The 15,525-nt window shown below is 35.1% G+C and overlaps 1 pseudogene; it reads right to left on the minus strand.

Annotated features, from left to right (window-relative positions):
- Window positions 1-11,417: 11,417 nt before the first annotated feature.
- Window positions 11,418-12,100, minus strand: LOC122103961 (annotated as a pseudogene).
- Between the last annotated feature and the right edge of the window lie 3,425 nt (window positions 12,101-15,525).

Consider the following 15,525-nt stretch of genomic DNA (forward strand, 5'->3'; position numbering starts at 1 on the left):
GTGATTGGTTCCTCTTCCTCCCCTGCCATGCCACCCGCTCTTTTTTTTGCTTTAAAAAGGGCTTGCTCTGTTAATAAACGAGTTTTTTTCCTGTTTGAGTTGACTCCCGGGCGTCTGATTGTCTCCTGGGCTGAGGGAGGCTGGGGAACGGGCGATTGGCCACACTTTCCTTTCCTTGGACCCTGTCTGTCCTTCGTGGGACAGAGGAAGACCTGACAGGTTTATTTCTTGATCATGGGAAGTCTGGAAAAGTCCTTTCATGTGGCGGTATGGAGGGGACTGTGTTCTCAACGAATTCATCTGTTGAGCTCTTTTATTTTTCTTCTTTTTTATTGTCAAGGTGATGTAGAGAGTACAGTTGCATAAGTAAGGTAATAAGTACATTTATTGTCAATCTGTTACCCCTTCACTCATTTTTCTCATACTTTCCATCCTCTACAACCCCCTCCAAGTTGTACAGATCTTTTCCAATATATTACCTTGTATATATTGCTGTAAAAACATGTAAATCATACAAGGAAGAAACAATTCTGTGGGATATAAGTGACTTTGCCAAATTCACATACTGATTTTGTCTATGGTCTAAATTTCTAGGCACTGGCAAGGCATGATTTGTCCTTCTCATTGAAAAGTTAATGAAGACATCCAATTATGATTCTGGTGTCCATCAGCTCTTTGACCGTTGGAGATAGACAACATCCTTCATGGAACTTGTCTTGATAGAAAAATGTACTATAAACGCAAAATGGAATTTTGCACATCTAGTAGGAGGAATGAGATTGCACCAATTTCAAACAAGTGGATATGCTTGAATTGCAAAAAGATGGTAAAATAAATAAGTCACAGAGAGATCAAGGATGCATGTTTTCTGTTTTCTCTCATATGTAGAAGCAAACAATTTATAAGTCTATAAATGAATACTTAAAGGCATTATGAAAATGTACACAGATGTATTAACTGATATATGGTAGATTCAGAGGAGATGTCATACATAATTTTTTAGAAAGATTAAATCACAGTCTAACAACATAAACACCAGAAATGGATACTCATTTTTTTTGGATATGATTGATTGGAGGGGGGCTAGAATAACGAAGAGACAAAGGGGAGAATGCAGTCCTATAGTTTAGTGCATATCTTAAATATTAAGAAAATTGAGGGAAGGGGTGGTGTTGGGAGGGATGGGGAGAATAACGAAAGGGTATCATGATGAATTAAGATGCATTTGTAAGATGCTCTGAATAGCTTTTTAAAGGTAGAAAAAGTTCCTTATAGGAAGAACTGATTTTTCATTTCTTTTTTTAACATATTCTTCATTCTTCCAAGTGGCTTTTTCTGAGATCACCAAATACAATATGTCTTTGTGTTGTTGAGTTATTGTGATAGTCATAACCTTATGGAATGTATAGTCCCTTTTTTACAGTAGAGATTTTCTGTTTTGGTTTATATGAATTTAGTTTCCACATCTAAAAAATAACCATGTGAGCTAGAGCAAAGGAATGGTTATACACACACATTCATTCATTCATATATATGTGTTAAAGTTAATGGATGTATATGCTTGAGTGACAGTTATGAAATTTTCATAAAGCCTGCTACTGGCTTCCAAGACATTATATTCAAGAGAACTTGTACTTTGCATTATAATGAGCATAATTTTAGATTGTTATTTACCATGATTATAAAATATAAAAAGTAGTTACTAAATGTCAAATTGAAGCTTCAGAAATACTTTGAGCCTCTTGTTGATGAAATAAAAATACGTTTCCTATCTTCGCATACCACCTTGCTTAAGAAGAGGGAGAACAGCTCACTGAATTCATAATCTACAAGAGAAGAGACAAGTGAAAGTGTAGAAGAAAGGAATAGAAAATGCCAGTTATAATTTAGGAACTGTGAGGAGGAAAAATAAATGTCACTAAAGGATTTTAAGTCTCAGGAAGAAATTAATGTAAGATAACATCTTTGAAAAATTGTATTATTTACTTCTCAAATCTGAAGTAACTCTTTTTCCAAAGTTAGATGTTAAAACATTTAAAGTTAGTTATTTTAAAAAAAAATTTTTTTGGGGGGGTCCGATCGTGGGGCCTGAACTCTGGGCCTGGGTGCTGTCCCTCAGCTCTTCAGCTCAAGGCTAGCACTCTACCACTTGAGCCACAGTGCCACTTCCGGCTTTTTTCTTTTTGCTTATGTGGTGCTGGGGAATCGAACCCAGGGCCTCATGCATGCAAGGCAAGCACTCTACCACTGAGCCATCTTCTCAGGCCCTTAAAAATATTAATGCAAGTATCTACAGACGATAAGAATTTATAACAATGCCTGTGGTTGCCCCTGGTCCATTTGTCATTGGAAGAAGGAAAGTAGCAGGGCATCCACTTATTTGAGAAATAAGCCAATGATTCAAAAATCTATGTCCTCTTACTTAATTTTTAGAGTTTTCCATATTTGTAGCTTTTCTAAAAACTCAAAAAAGTAAAAGGTGTTGATAAATGCCATCTCTCTGGCATATCTCTCTCTGCTGTCTGATCAGAAAAATTATTATTTTTTTTATTTATTATTTTTTATTATGAGAATACTGTACAGAGGGATTACAATTACATAGGCAAGATAACAAGTACATTTCTTATCAAGTATTGTTGCCTCATCTTTGTTTCTCCTTCCCACTCCTTCCCATATTCCCCCCTTTCCCCAACAGATCCCCCCCCCACCAAAGTTGTAAAGTTTTTTTTTCGACATAACGACTTGTACATCTCATTGTTGCAATGGGTCCACCTGTATCCCTAGTTAAACGATGATCAGAGCAATTATGTGACTTGGAAGTATGTACCAAATTAACTGAATTTTTTCAGTTCACTTCAGGATGTTTGCAAATAAAAACTACATAAACTTATACAAAGCTTGCTGCAATGAACTTGAATGTATTTATTCTATTATTTTTGCTGCATTATAGGGGACACTTAGCAGTGGAAATCCACCTCGCCTAGATAGGAGAGCTTTGTTAACAATAAAGTGAATAGGGTGACATTTTCAGATTTCTGCTCAAGGAAAATTCATCATAATTTTTAAAATAATATTATCTTTAACAATGCATATTGACTGAAAAACTACTGAAGAAGTACAAAACCAAAATATATAGTTTAAAAAAATTTTATTGAGATTAGGCGATAACATAAATTTCACAGTATTGTAGAATAGTGATACTTAGTCAAAGTCACAAACACATTTTTTTATTGCAAAAATACCATACAGAGGGGTTACAATTACATGGGCAAGATAATGAGTACATTTCTTATCAAGCATTGTTGCCTCCTCCTTTGTTTCCCCTTCCCATCCCTTCCCATCTCCCCTCCTACCCCTATCCCCTCCGCCCCCCAAAAGTTGTAAAGTTCATTTTACAACATAATAATTTGTATATCTCATTGTTGCAATAGGTCCACCTGTATCTCTATTTAAACGATATACATGATGGAATTCTATGCTTCCATCAGAAAGAATGACATTGGCCCCATTTGTTAGGAAATGGAAAGACTTGGAAAAAATTCTATTAAGTGACGTAAGCCAGGCCAAAAGAAACATAAGTCCTATGGTTTCCCTTATTTGCAATAACTAGTATATGTCTGAGACAAGCAGAAAAGGTCAGATAAGTTGATGTTAGGTGAAATGAACTCCAAGATAAGTAATCAAATGTTTTTGTTTTCATGAAATTGTTTCTAACAAATTAAAAGATGATTTCTTTGTTGCTTTTATGTCCCTCCCCCACAGTATAACCCCTGCTTTCACTGTATTTGATGTTGGTATAATTTGTGGAGGGGAAGGGAAAAAACAAACACATTTTAACCTTCACAAGGCAAATTATCATTATCATGATCTATAAAGTTTTTGAATTCTATGAGCTTTGACAATACAACCATATCTTCCACATCAGGTGATATTTACACTTCTTTCCTTTGCTTCATGTAAGCTGTTCCCTCTCATTCCCTCCTTCCCATCGTTGCCTTTGAGTTGCTTGGTTCATTTTCATCTATGTCCAGTGCAGCCAATTGGACCTTTTATTGTATGTTTTCCCATTTCCCTCTGATTCTGTGTCCTCTCCCTAGCTTCCCTCAGATGTGTGTGTATTCCTCAGGTCAAGAACATGGAGTCATTTAGCAATGATATGACAAATTGAGTGGAAGTTCTTTGTTTCTCTAGTCCTGCTTACTTTGTTATATCTCCTTGCATTTTGGCTTTAGCATCCACATGTCAGGGAGACCATGTGCCGTGTCTCTGCTTTTGGCTTACCTCACTCAACATGCTTTGCTCTAGTTCCATCTAGTTCAATTCCCCTGCAAATGCCTTTTTTTTTTTTCATTTCTAATGACTGTATAATATTCCATTGTACATAGGTATCACAAATTTTGGATCCATTCATCTGTGGTGGGGCATCTAGGTTGTTTCCATATCTTGGCTATTGTGAACAGTGCTGTGATGAACATAGAGGTGCATGTGTCCTTGTATCTGTATCTTGGTTCCTGTTGCTCAGGGTAGATGCCTAGTAGTGATAAGGCTGGGCTGAAGGGGAGGTCTATATTTAGATTTCTGTGTTACCTCCAGACTGCTTTCCAAAATGGTTGCATTAGTGTACATTCCCACCAGCAATACAGTAAGGTTCCTCTTTCTACACATCCCCTCCAGCACTTGTCGTTGGCTGAATTTAAGATATATGCCATTCTGACTGGAGTAAAGCGGTATCTCAGTGTTGTTTTTATTTGCATTTCCTTTACAGTCAAGGATGATGAACATTTCCTCATGTGTTTCTTTGACATTTTTATCTCTTCTTCTGAGAAGTCTCTCTTTAGTTCACTTGCCCATTTAATGATCGGTTTGTTAGATTTGGGAGGGGTTAAGTTTCTTGAGTTCCCTATATACAATGGATCGAAATATGTAGTTTTATAAAAAGTATTGATTATTATTTAAAAAATCATCCTGGAGAAAATAATTTTACTTAGTCATATAGAGGTTTCATGTCAAGCAACACAGCTGATAATTCTATTTGAAGTAAGTAATACTGTAGTGTGCTAAATGAATGGACTAAAGAATGAGGTGATATATCAGCATAGTTACTGAAAATTCTGCAGTGAGCTTTGATACACGTGGTTACATAGAGACTTTACACCAAATGTAGAGTGGAAGTAAAGTAGGTGGAAGATAAAACTAAACAGTCATTGAAAACTTAAATTGGGCTGGGAAGGTGGATCAGTGGTTGGGTGTTTGCCTTTCATACAGAGGCCCTGGGTTCGACTCCTCAGCACCACATAAGCAGAGAAAATGGTGTTTTGGCTCAACTGGTAAAGCACTAGCCTTAAGTTTAAGGGATACCTCCCAGGCCCAGAGTTCAGGCCCCACGACCAACAAACAAAAACAAAAAACAAAAAACAAAAAAGAAAGAAAGAAAGAAAAGAAAAGAAAAACAGAGAGAAAGAAAACTAAAATCAAAATTTAGTATAAGCAGGCATGAGAATTAGAATCAGAGAAGTTGGTCGTATACACAGACAATTAGCAAGAAGAGCAGGTTTGATAGAAAGGATAAATATATTAACATTTAATGACATTTGTGTAGTAAATTGTATTTCTAAAGTATGGAGTATTTGGGCAATAACGTGAAATTAATAATAATAATAATAATATTGTGAATCAGAGGCTTGTGGCACATACTTGTAATCCTAGTTACTTAGGAGGCTGATATCTGAGAATCACAATACAAAGCCAGGGGTAGGAAAGTTGGTGAGACTCTTATCTCCAGTTAACCACAAGAAAATCAGAAGTGTCTCTGTGGCTCAAAATGGTAGAGTGATAACCTTGGGCAAAAGAGCTCAAGGACAGTTACCAGGCAATGAGTTCAAGACCATGACAGACAAAAAGTAAAAAATAAAGTGTCTCAATGGTAAAAGTATGAGAAATTGAAGTGTATCATATCACAGTTCCAAGTTAGCAATAAGTGATTTTGACTAACTGAAAATAAAAAAATATTCTCAGGACTAAAATCAATATTTCCTATCAGAATTTCCTATCAGTCATAGGGCTTGAACTCTGGGCCTGAGCACTGTCCCTCAGCATTTCAGCTCAAAGCTAGCGCTCTACCACCTGAGCTACAGTGCCACTTCTGGTTTTCTGGTGGTTTATTGGAGATGAGAGTTTCATGGTCTTTCCTGCCCAGGCTGGCTTTGAACCTTGATCCTCAATCCTCAGATCTCAGCCTCCTGAGTAGCTAGGGTTACAGGTGTGAGCCATCAGAGCCTCAGTATTTTAACACACTAACAAATCCCACAAATTATGTTATAATTTGCACTTAGTGGTTTAAATAGACACTATGTTGCAAGGTTCTGATTCTCTAACAAATCAGCAAAATGTTTCAGTGAAAGATGAGCATGTTGGGTCATTTTGCATTCAGATATTTACTCAAAGACTATTTAATTTTGGCTCATAGGATGCTGAGATTTGGAGGACTACAGTTCAAAGCCAGCTTGGGCAGAAAGTCCATGAAACACATCTCCAAAACAAATAGAAAAAAATTAAGCCAGAAGCCTGGCTCAAATGATAAAGTATCATGGGCTTTTCTACCCATGTTGGTTTCAAACGATGATTCTCAGGTTTCAGCCTAATGAAAAGCTTGGATTAGAGGCATGAGCTACTAAAGCCCTGCTTCCCTCTTTTCCTCTCTCCTCTCTCTTACTTTCTCTCTTCCTCTCTCCTTCTCTTCCTCTTTGTTTCTCCCTCCCTCCCTCCCTCTCCCCTTCTCCTTCTCTCTCCCTCTTATCCTCCCCTTCGCTTCCTCCCTCTCTCAGTCTCTCTCTCTCTCTCTCTCTCTTGCTTTGAAGACCAAGCTACATTTACTTATGTATCCTATGATCCAGGGATCACAAGCATGCACAACTATGCTTGGTTTACTAGTAAAATGGAGATTCCAATAAATTTCAGCTCAGACTGTTCTGAAACCACTATCCTGATCTCTGATGGAATAGCAACAAGTGCAGGCACAATGGAAAGTGTTCGCTAAGAAAAAAATAATATTTTTAGTATGGCTTCTAGATTACTAGTTTCTATATAGCAATCCTAGTATAACATATTGCTAAGTCGATTTTTATTCTTATTAGATTGCTTTTATCAATTGCTGGTGTGTGTGTGTGTGTGTGTGTGTGTGTGTGTGTGTGTGTGTGTGTGTGTGTTTGTTTAGGTCACAAACCCAGGGCTTGGCACTGTCCCTGAGCTTCTGTGCTCAAAGCTATTATTCTACCCCTTTGAGCCATAGCTCCACTTCTGGTTTTTAGGTGGTTAATTGGAGATAAGAGCATCATGGACTTTCCAGCCCTGGATAGCTTGGAACCATGATCCTCGGATCTAAGCTTCCTGGGTAGCTAGGACTATAGGCATGAATCACTAGTGCCCAGTACATGTATGTGTTTTTAATTTGCAAATACAGAGGACACATTTTCTATTTTGTCTCAATTAAATTAAGTGCAGATAGATAGTTTGCTCGATATAAATTATTTTAGAATGTGAGCTCTGAATAATTATGGCAAACTGTTTCATAATACTTATGTTCCTGGCACTTTACCAAAAGGGTTGCATATCTTACTTAGGGTACTTAATCCTTTTAATTACAAGAATACCGTCCCTGTATCTGTATCACAATATAAAATACAGACTTCTAAATGTGAGATGAAAGTGGTCAATATAAGCTTGTTTAAAGTACATAGAGAAGGTCCAGGACCTTTCTTTGTTAACTAATTAGAACAATTCTATAGAATTTTATGAAGCTACAACAGAAATATATGCAAAACAGGTATCTCATGTTGAGAAAATATCCATCATCACTATGCTAATTTTCCCCATGGCTAAGAGTGGTTGAGTGGACCATACATCAAAAGCAAAATCAACTCATGTGGAAGAGAATGTGGTCCAGTGAAACCGATGCGAAACAGAAAACTTTGTTCTGTTTGACATAGTGAATTAATTGTTCACATACAAGGAATATATGTAATTAGTAATAAATCTTAAGATACAATAAAACTAAATAAAACACATAAGAACCTGAATTTTAAAACTACCACTTGAACATTCAGCTACTGTTGAAAAGCATTTCCTCTCACTCTCAAATACTAGCAGCTTCTTATTTCAGTTGATGTAAAACTGAAGGAGAGGGTGAGGGAAGAGGGAAAAATGAAATATACTGGAATACATGAGAAGACCAATATATCCCATATCATCAACACAGAAGTGTTTTCTAGAACATCACTCTCTCATTCTTTTGGATTTTTACAAATGAAACCATGTAAAATGTGTCAAATGAGCTCATTATTCTAACAAAATACCTTAAAAACAAATAATATATTTCTAATTCAATAAAGGAATTGTTATAGTAACTATGGAGAGTTCAATAGATTTCCCAACATCTTATCTATATATTTATGGTTTCTTTTCTTCTCATCAATCAATAAATAAAACATTTCTATTATATCTGATATATATCAGAATTCAAATTAACTTAATAATAAATAAATGTGTTCTCTTCCATCTCAGTAAGAATAAGATATATAAAATAAGGTTTATAAAAATAATTGAATTTAAGCACTTAAGTATAAGTGATTTTATTTAATTTTATTATTTTTCAATAATTTTAAATAATTATTTTTATGAATCAATATAAATATTTGTTAAACATTACATCCTAATTGCATAAATGTGCACATCCATAAAATATAAATATATATATTTGTATTTAAAGTAAATTATCCTAAGATGTAATTATTAATTTAAAGTATGTGTAGTACATATTTTGATTTTCTTTTTTTTTTTTTTTCGGTCGTGGGGCTTGAACTCTGGGCCTGGGCGTTGTCCCTCAGCTCTTCAACTCAAGGCGAGCGCTCTACCACTTGAGCTACAGCACCACTTCCCATATTTTGATTTTCATATGACAGGGTGAAGAAAGTCTTCAATAACTGGTTTGTGGAAATCATATATCCGCATGTAAAAGAAAAAAATTAGACCATTAATGGTTAATTATAATAAAAATGAAAAAAGAAATGCAATAGGATGTTTCATTGCTAATGAAACTAAGCTATTGCAGTACCATTATCTCTTTTTAGTAATTTATATATTTTCCCCACTTTTGGTTAAAGTGTTTTATTTTCCCTAACAAATACATAATTCAATATTTAAAAAATCACCTCAGCATCTATTAAAAGCTTAAATTTAATACTACAACCTTTGAATCTTCTGGAATGAAACACAGATAAGCACTTCATAACATTGAACTCAAGAAATATTTTTTTACTTTTTTTCCCCTCAAAAGCAATGCTAATAAAAACAAAAATGGGCAAATGGTTATAGGAACCACTAATGTTTCCACACAGCAAAGAAACAAAGAACTATCAAAAAACTGAAGAGAGACATACAGATTAGGAGAAAATATTTTTACGTATTCTTCTCATATATATATTACAAGTCCTTTTTGTTAAGGTGGTTCCTAGGATGTTGGGTGAATATGAGAAAGGGCTGTAGGGAGATGCTATTCAAAATGTCTACAATTTTAACTATATGAATAAATACTTTCTGTGTATGTGACTAAGGCAGGCAAAATAAATTTTATGATAATGATGGTTTATGAAAATGATAACTTCTCAAAGCTATCTTTAAAACAAAAATTATTTTGGCAGGTTCTGTGGCTATAATCATGAAATACTCCTATTTATTTGTAAAGTTTAATAAATGCCAAATAGATTTTTTAGTAAAACATATTTCAACATTTCATATTATACAATACTGTCCTAGGCATTTTATATATTTTTCGAAAATAAATTGTTAATTTTGTGGAATGTAAAAAATTCATTTTTAAATGAAAACTTAGAAAAAAGATCTTTTCATATTTTAAATAACTTTCTTAATATCATCCATTTGGAAAGATGGAAATTTGAACTCTAACTTTGTACCTCCTATGGCTTAGGAGGGGTATTGTAATCTTATTATTATAGTATATACAAAAAAAGGAAATATATTACAAAGCTTATCAAGGTATTCATTTTCATCATAAACATAGTAAAATAAGTATAGAGAATAAATGCAAATATAAATGTAAAATATGCATCATGTATTTAAATAGTGTGATCTTTGAAAGCAAAAATATGTATACTGTGTAATGCTATTATCTTTGTTTCACAAAATTGTATTAGTGATGAAATTTTCCTTTTATTATTACATGGATGTTGTAACACATTTCCCTTCAGAATATACTTGTTTTGAATAAAAATTTAGAAGAATATGTTCACAATTGGTATAACATATTGAAATATCAAAAACCCAGTAGATGGTATCCAAGAGATTAAAACAACATTGTGTTGTTTTCTTCAATGTTATATACTTATTTCCTCCAGAGTAATTCAACTATAATGTAGCATCAAAATATTACTCCAGGCTCTGAAAACATTGGTTTCATATATTTTTAATATCATTCAGTATCAATTAAATGATGAATCTTTATTCTTATTTCTCTATGAAAATTAACCAAATGCTATATTCATTTTTGTTATGTAATCATTATTATTGAAACTACTCATTTGATATTATAACTAATACTTAACTACATATGCTTCAGAAGTTGATAATCAAAACTGACTAATCGTTTCTGAAGTGATCTGATATGAATTTCCTGTATCTCATTTGACAACACAATATTTTTTTAATAATTCACATTTTGTTATCATCATCATTATGAATAACAAAGTCCAGAGTTCAGTTTCTAGGTGATGTAAAAGCAGACGTCTTTATAGACAGTACACTTGCATGCACTGTGGCAAAATGTTGTGGTTGGTGGGATTCAGTTTGGTTATTTGTTTAATTTATTTTCTTTTCATTACAAGGTACTTTTCTGAGGGACCCACTATGACTTACCATCTACTAAAACACAGTTTTAAACTGCACAATTACAATTCAGCTTTTGTTGGTGGTGGTTCTGGGGCTTGAACTCAGGGTCAAGGTGCTATCCCTGAGCTTCTTTTGCTCAAGACTAGCACTCTACCACTTGAGCCATGGTGCCACTTCTACCTTTTTCTCAGTGGTTTATTGGAGATAAGAGTCTCACCGACTTTTCTGCCCAGACTGGCTTTCAACCACGATCCTCATATCTCAATCCCCTGAGCAGCTAGGCTTACAAGTGTGAGCCACAAGCACATAACAGTAATGCGATCTTTAAGTAATTCAAAGCAATGGATGGTGTCACCAATGTGTTGTACTGAGTAATCTGGCCCTTTAACTAATATCAAGAGAAATCCTGTTGTCTCTTACCATCTGTAATATCAAGAGAAATCCTGTTGTCTCTTTCCATCTGTTTTAATAATGTTATTTGGTATTGGAAGCAATAATCAGACAAGAAACCACCTGCTCCGAGTGAACGTTGGGACTGAGCTTGTGCAACTTGGGGGTCCGCTCCCCAGTGGGTGCTGGGTGGCATCATTCCAGCATGTGCTGGAGCACAGTGGGGTCCACCTCCATGGCTTCAAGACCCTTGTGCAAGCTCGGGAACGTAGCCTATTTCCCAAAGCACTGCCTCCAGGGGACAAAGCCCTCCACTACCTGCGACTGCGTGTTGTGGGGTTGTTGGCCTTACAGTGGTAAGTGCTGGTCTGAGTCCTTCCCAGGGACAGCAATACCGGTCTGAGTCTGTTCCTGGGACAGCAATACCGGCTCCCACTCTGGACCTAGCCTCTGGCCCAGCTGGTTAATCTGAAGGTCTCAAGGGGAGCTGTTGAGAGAGTGTGCATGAATCCCAGCCATTGGGTCACCTGCAGGTAGTTCAGTTCTGTTTTCCTCCCTTGCTTTCTCCAACTTCTCCCTAACCCAGGGAAATTCCTGAAGGGAATCTAGGAAGGTATCGAATGGTTTAGGCCTCCTGGAGCACAGGATATCTAATAGCATTGTTTTCCTGAGGCATGTGGATTGAGATTTGATTTCTTAAACATGATTTTCTGTCTAGATTCCTTCCTGGTAAATGTACTGAAGAACCAGTCCCTCCACCTCTACACCCAGCTCCAGGAGAAGTGACAGAGGACTTGTCTCTGGCTTCCATTTTCTGTCTGTGACCACGGTAGGATAGGAAAAAACTAAAACAAAAACACAAACAAAAAACCCACAACCAGAACCCAGTGACCCAGGGTACCTGTACCAAAAGCACCATCTTTATTGAAGGCAAAATCCGAAACAGGAAGTGCTGTCACACACAGCAATCTTAAAATGTTGTTTGTACTACATAAATTGAATTTTAATAGTTTCAATATGTTTCATTACTTTTTTGATAAGAGGTAAAGATGATTTACTGAATTCCCCTCACTGCGTAACGTTTGTTTTGTGATTTCATTGAAATAATTTACTATAAAACTGACAAACTGACCTTAAAGATTGAAAATCATAGTCATTACATGAAATTTATTCAAAATTATTTTATCAAGCCAACATCAAAATATTATTTACAATATACTTACTCTTAGTAAAGTATACAATTATTAAAATAAATTCATTTTAATGTATTGACAGTGCAGAAACAAAAAAAAAGATGATTGAGGTGTTTTTATGTGTTAAAGCAATATCATGTGGTGTGTGTGTGTGTGTGTGTGTGTGTATGTGCCAGTTCTGCGATTGAATTTAGGACCACAAACGCTTGCTTGGCTTTTTCATGCAAAGCTTGTGCTCTACAAGTTGAACCACCCATCCCTTCCTCACATTTTTGTTTTTCTTCTGGTTAATGGAGTCTATTGGATTTGTCTGCTTCAGCTGGTTTTGAAGAGAGACCTTTAGATCTCAGACCCCTATATAGCTAAGATTATGAGTGAGAGTCACTGGAACACAGCAAGTAATATCTTAAAAGTACAAGTTTTTGTGGAAATTATTTCCTTGCTGTCAAAACCTCACACATTTTTTTGGGAGGGGGGTCCAGTCGTGGGGCCTGAACTCTGGGCCCGGGCGCTGTCCCTCAGCTCTTCAGCTCAAGCCTAGCGCTCTACCACTTGAGCCACGGCACCACTTCCAGCTTTTTTTCTTTTTGCTTATGTGGTGCTGAGGAATTGAACCCAGGGCCTCATGCATGCAAGCAAGCACTCTACCACTGAGCCACCTTCCCAGCCCCTAAACCTCACATATATTATCTAAGCAATCAAAACTTACTCATAGTGATCAATCCTCATTTTATTTTACCTCAATTCTAATCATTTTTATTCATTATACTTATCCTCTCAGAGCTGAACTATTATAATATTTTTGGTTTCATTTTTAGCTACCTCTCTGCCATCAATTTCTTTTTTGTTCTAAAAGTGCACTGTCTCTATCATTTACACTATCAAAATCTTCAATTGATCCTCTCTAACAAGTAAAATGTCAAATATCACATCTATGAGTTCAAGGAACTAAATAATAGCATCTTCACTGGCTTTCTGACCTTTCATTATTTTCCTACATAGAAAATGTGTTTCTGTGAAACTGCACTGTTTTATAAGGAAATTTTTCATAGCATTTTTGCACTACTTTCCTTTGTCACACCATTACCCTTTAATGTAAAACTACTTTGCTTCCATATTTTTCTTCTCTAAATTCTGTCCCTGTCTTCAAGCTCTAGCTGGGTTAAATTTTCCTTATTACAAAAACTCATTTTTAAGAATTCTACGCAGAAATGTAGCTTTGTTTCAACTCTAAATGCTTTTGCAATTCAACATCTGTCTACACTTATGGACAAATTATTCACAGGTTCATACAACTATGAAAGGCATTGCATATGTTTAATTTATACACTGGTTTTAGAGAGTTATATTAGTACCCACTTTTTAGGAGTTGCCCTGAAAAGAAATATATAGTTGACTGATGAAGATGCTACTTATTTTACAAGAAAATTAAGAATGTATAGAAAAATGACCTGAAAAAAAGAGAGGTAATTAATTATATCACAAATGCTGAGTTTTCCTCATGTATGAAGTCTTCATTCTCATTTTATATCTTCACTAATATTATAGTTCAATTATTATAATACAAAAAATATGGGTGGCATTTGACACACTGTGTGATTCCTATTTATAATATAAACAATTTTTAAATTATTTGATACATAATTGTGCATCACAATATATAATTAATCAACATTCAAATTTAAATACACAGGAGAATATTATGTAATATATAAAATTTTAAAATGTATATGTCAAAGAGATGTTCTCATTAACAGTTCCTGCATTGTATTCCATTTTTTTGTATGGGAAGAAGGACAATCAGTTAAGAAGTCCACAATCCCAGGGAGAAATGCTCAATAGATGGGTACTTCAAGATGATTTGGAGAGTTTTGCATTTTAATGGAGAAATCAAGATCATCTTCCATGACTTAAATTTGTACTTTTTCAGAAGAGAAAGGGAAAACATATGAGCTATTTTCAATTAGTTGGTCTCAAAAAATAGAGATGAAGGAATTTTCTTCTACTGATCTACTATGGGTAGAAGATCAAACCTTTACTTGATTTATTCAATGTAATCAAATTATGAAATAAGTAATTCTCAACTTTCCCATATACATAATAGTCCCAAAACACACACAAAAATACATATAGTCATCTATGTTTTTTTCCTGAGGCAGGTTTTTAGACAATGCATTTATCGCATATTCCTGACTTATGTTAACATTTTTTTCTCTTTTAGGATCTCATTGAAAACACTGATCCCCACGCATGTTGAAATGAACAAGTTAGTGAAGAGGAAGAGGGATATTTTTATTTGATTATATTAAGATGATTTTAGTATGCTATGGGTTTTTAACAATTTCAATATGCAATGTGTCCACCACTCTAATTTCATATACAATTATACTGCACTTGTAAACCTGTTTTGTTCTTCCCTACTCATTAATTAATCCCTATTTTCATTCCCTCAGAGCCCTGGAAATCAAAGGTCTTCTTACTATCTGTGGTTTTACCTATTTCATGTTCCCAAGACAAAGCCTTTACACACTAGCTTTTTTTTTTTCTATTAGAAATAGGTATTTTCATCTGTATCATCCTATGGTTTTATTCCCCATCCCATTTTTACCTTTGTACACATATGTTGTAGTTAATTTATAGCTAAATCTATTGAGGAATGTCTTAATTACTTCCAATTTTAAGTCATTATAAGTGAAGTTTTAATAGGTATTTATGCATTTGTTTATTTCATGATGTTTCTCATTTCACTGTCATCTTATTTCACAAGATTGTTTAGCTTTGTAACAACTGCCTCTCAAAATGCCTGAACTTGTCAGGGTATTTGCTCACACCTACAATCTTACTGAGGAATCTAAATTGTGAAGATTGCAGCTTAAGGCCAGTCCAAGTAGAAAAAGCATGAGATTCTTATCTCCAATTAACCAGCCAAAAGCTAGAAGTAGAGATACCGCTAAGGTGTTGGAGCACCAACATTGAGTGACAAAGCTAGAAATAGTGAGTGCCTAGGCCCTGAGGTGAAGGCCTTCTACCAGCACAAAACAAA

Source organism: Dipodomys spectabilis, unplaced genomic scaffold (genome assembly GCF_019054845.1).
Source record: "Dipodomys spectabilis isolate Male_0828 unplaced genomic scaffold, ASM1905484v1 ptg000019l, whole genome shotgun sequence".
In the NCBI taxonomy this organism is placed as follows: Eukaryota; Metazoa; Chordata; class Mammalia; order Rodentia; family Heteromyidae; genus Dipodomys; species Dipodomys spectabilis.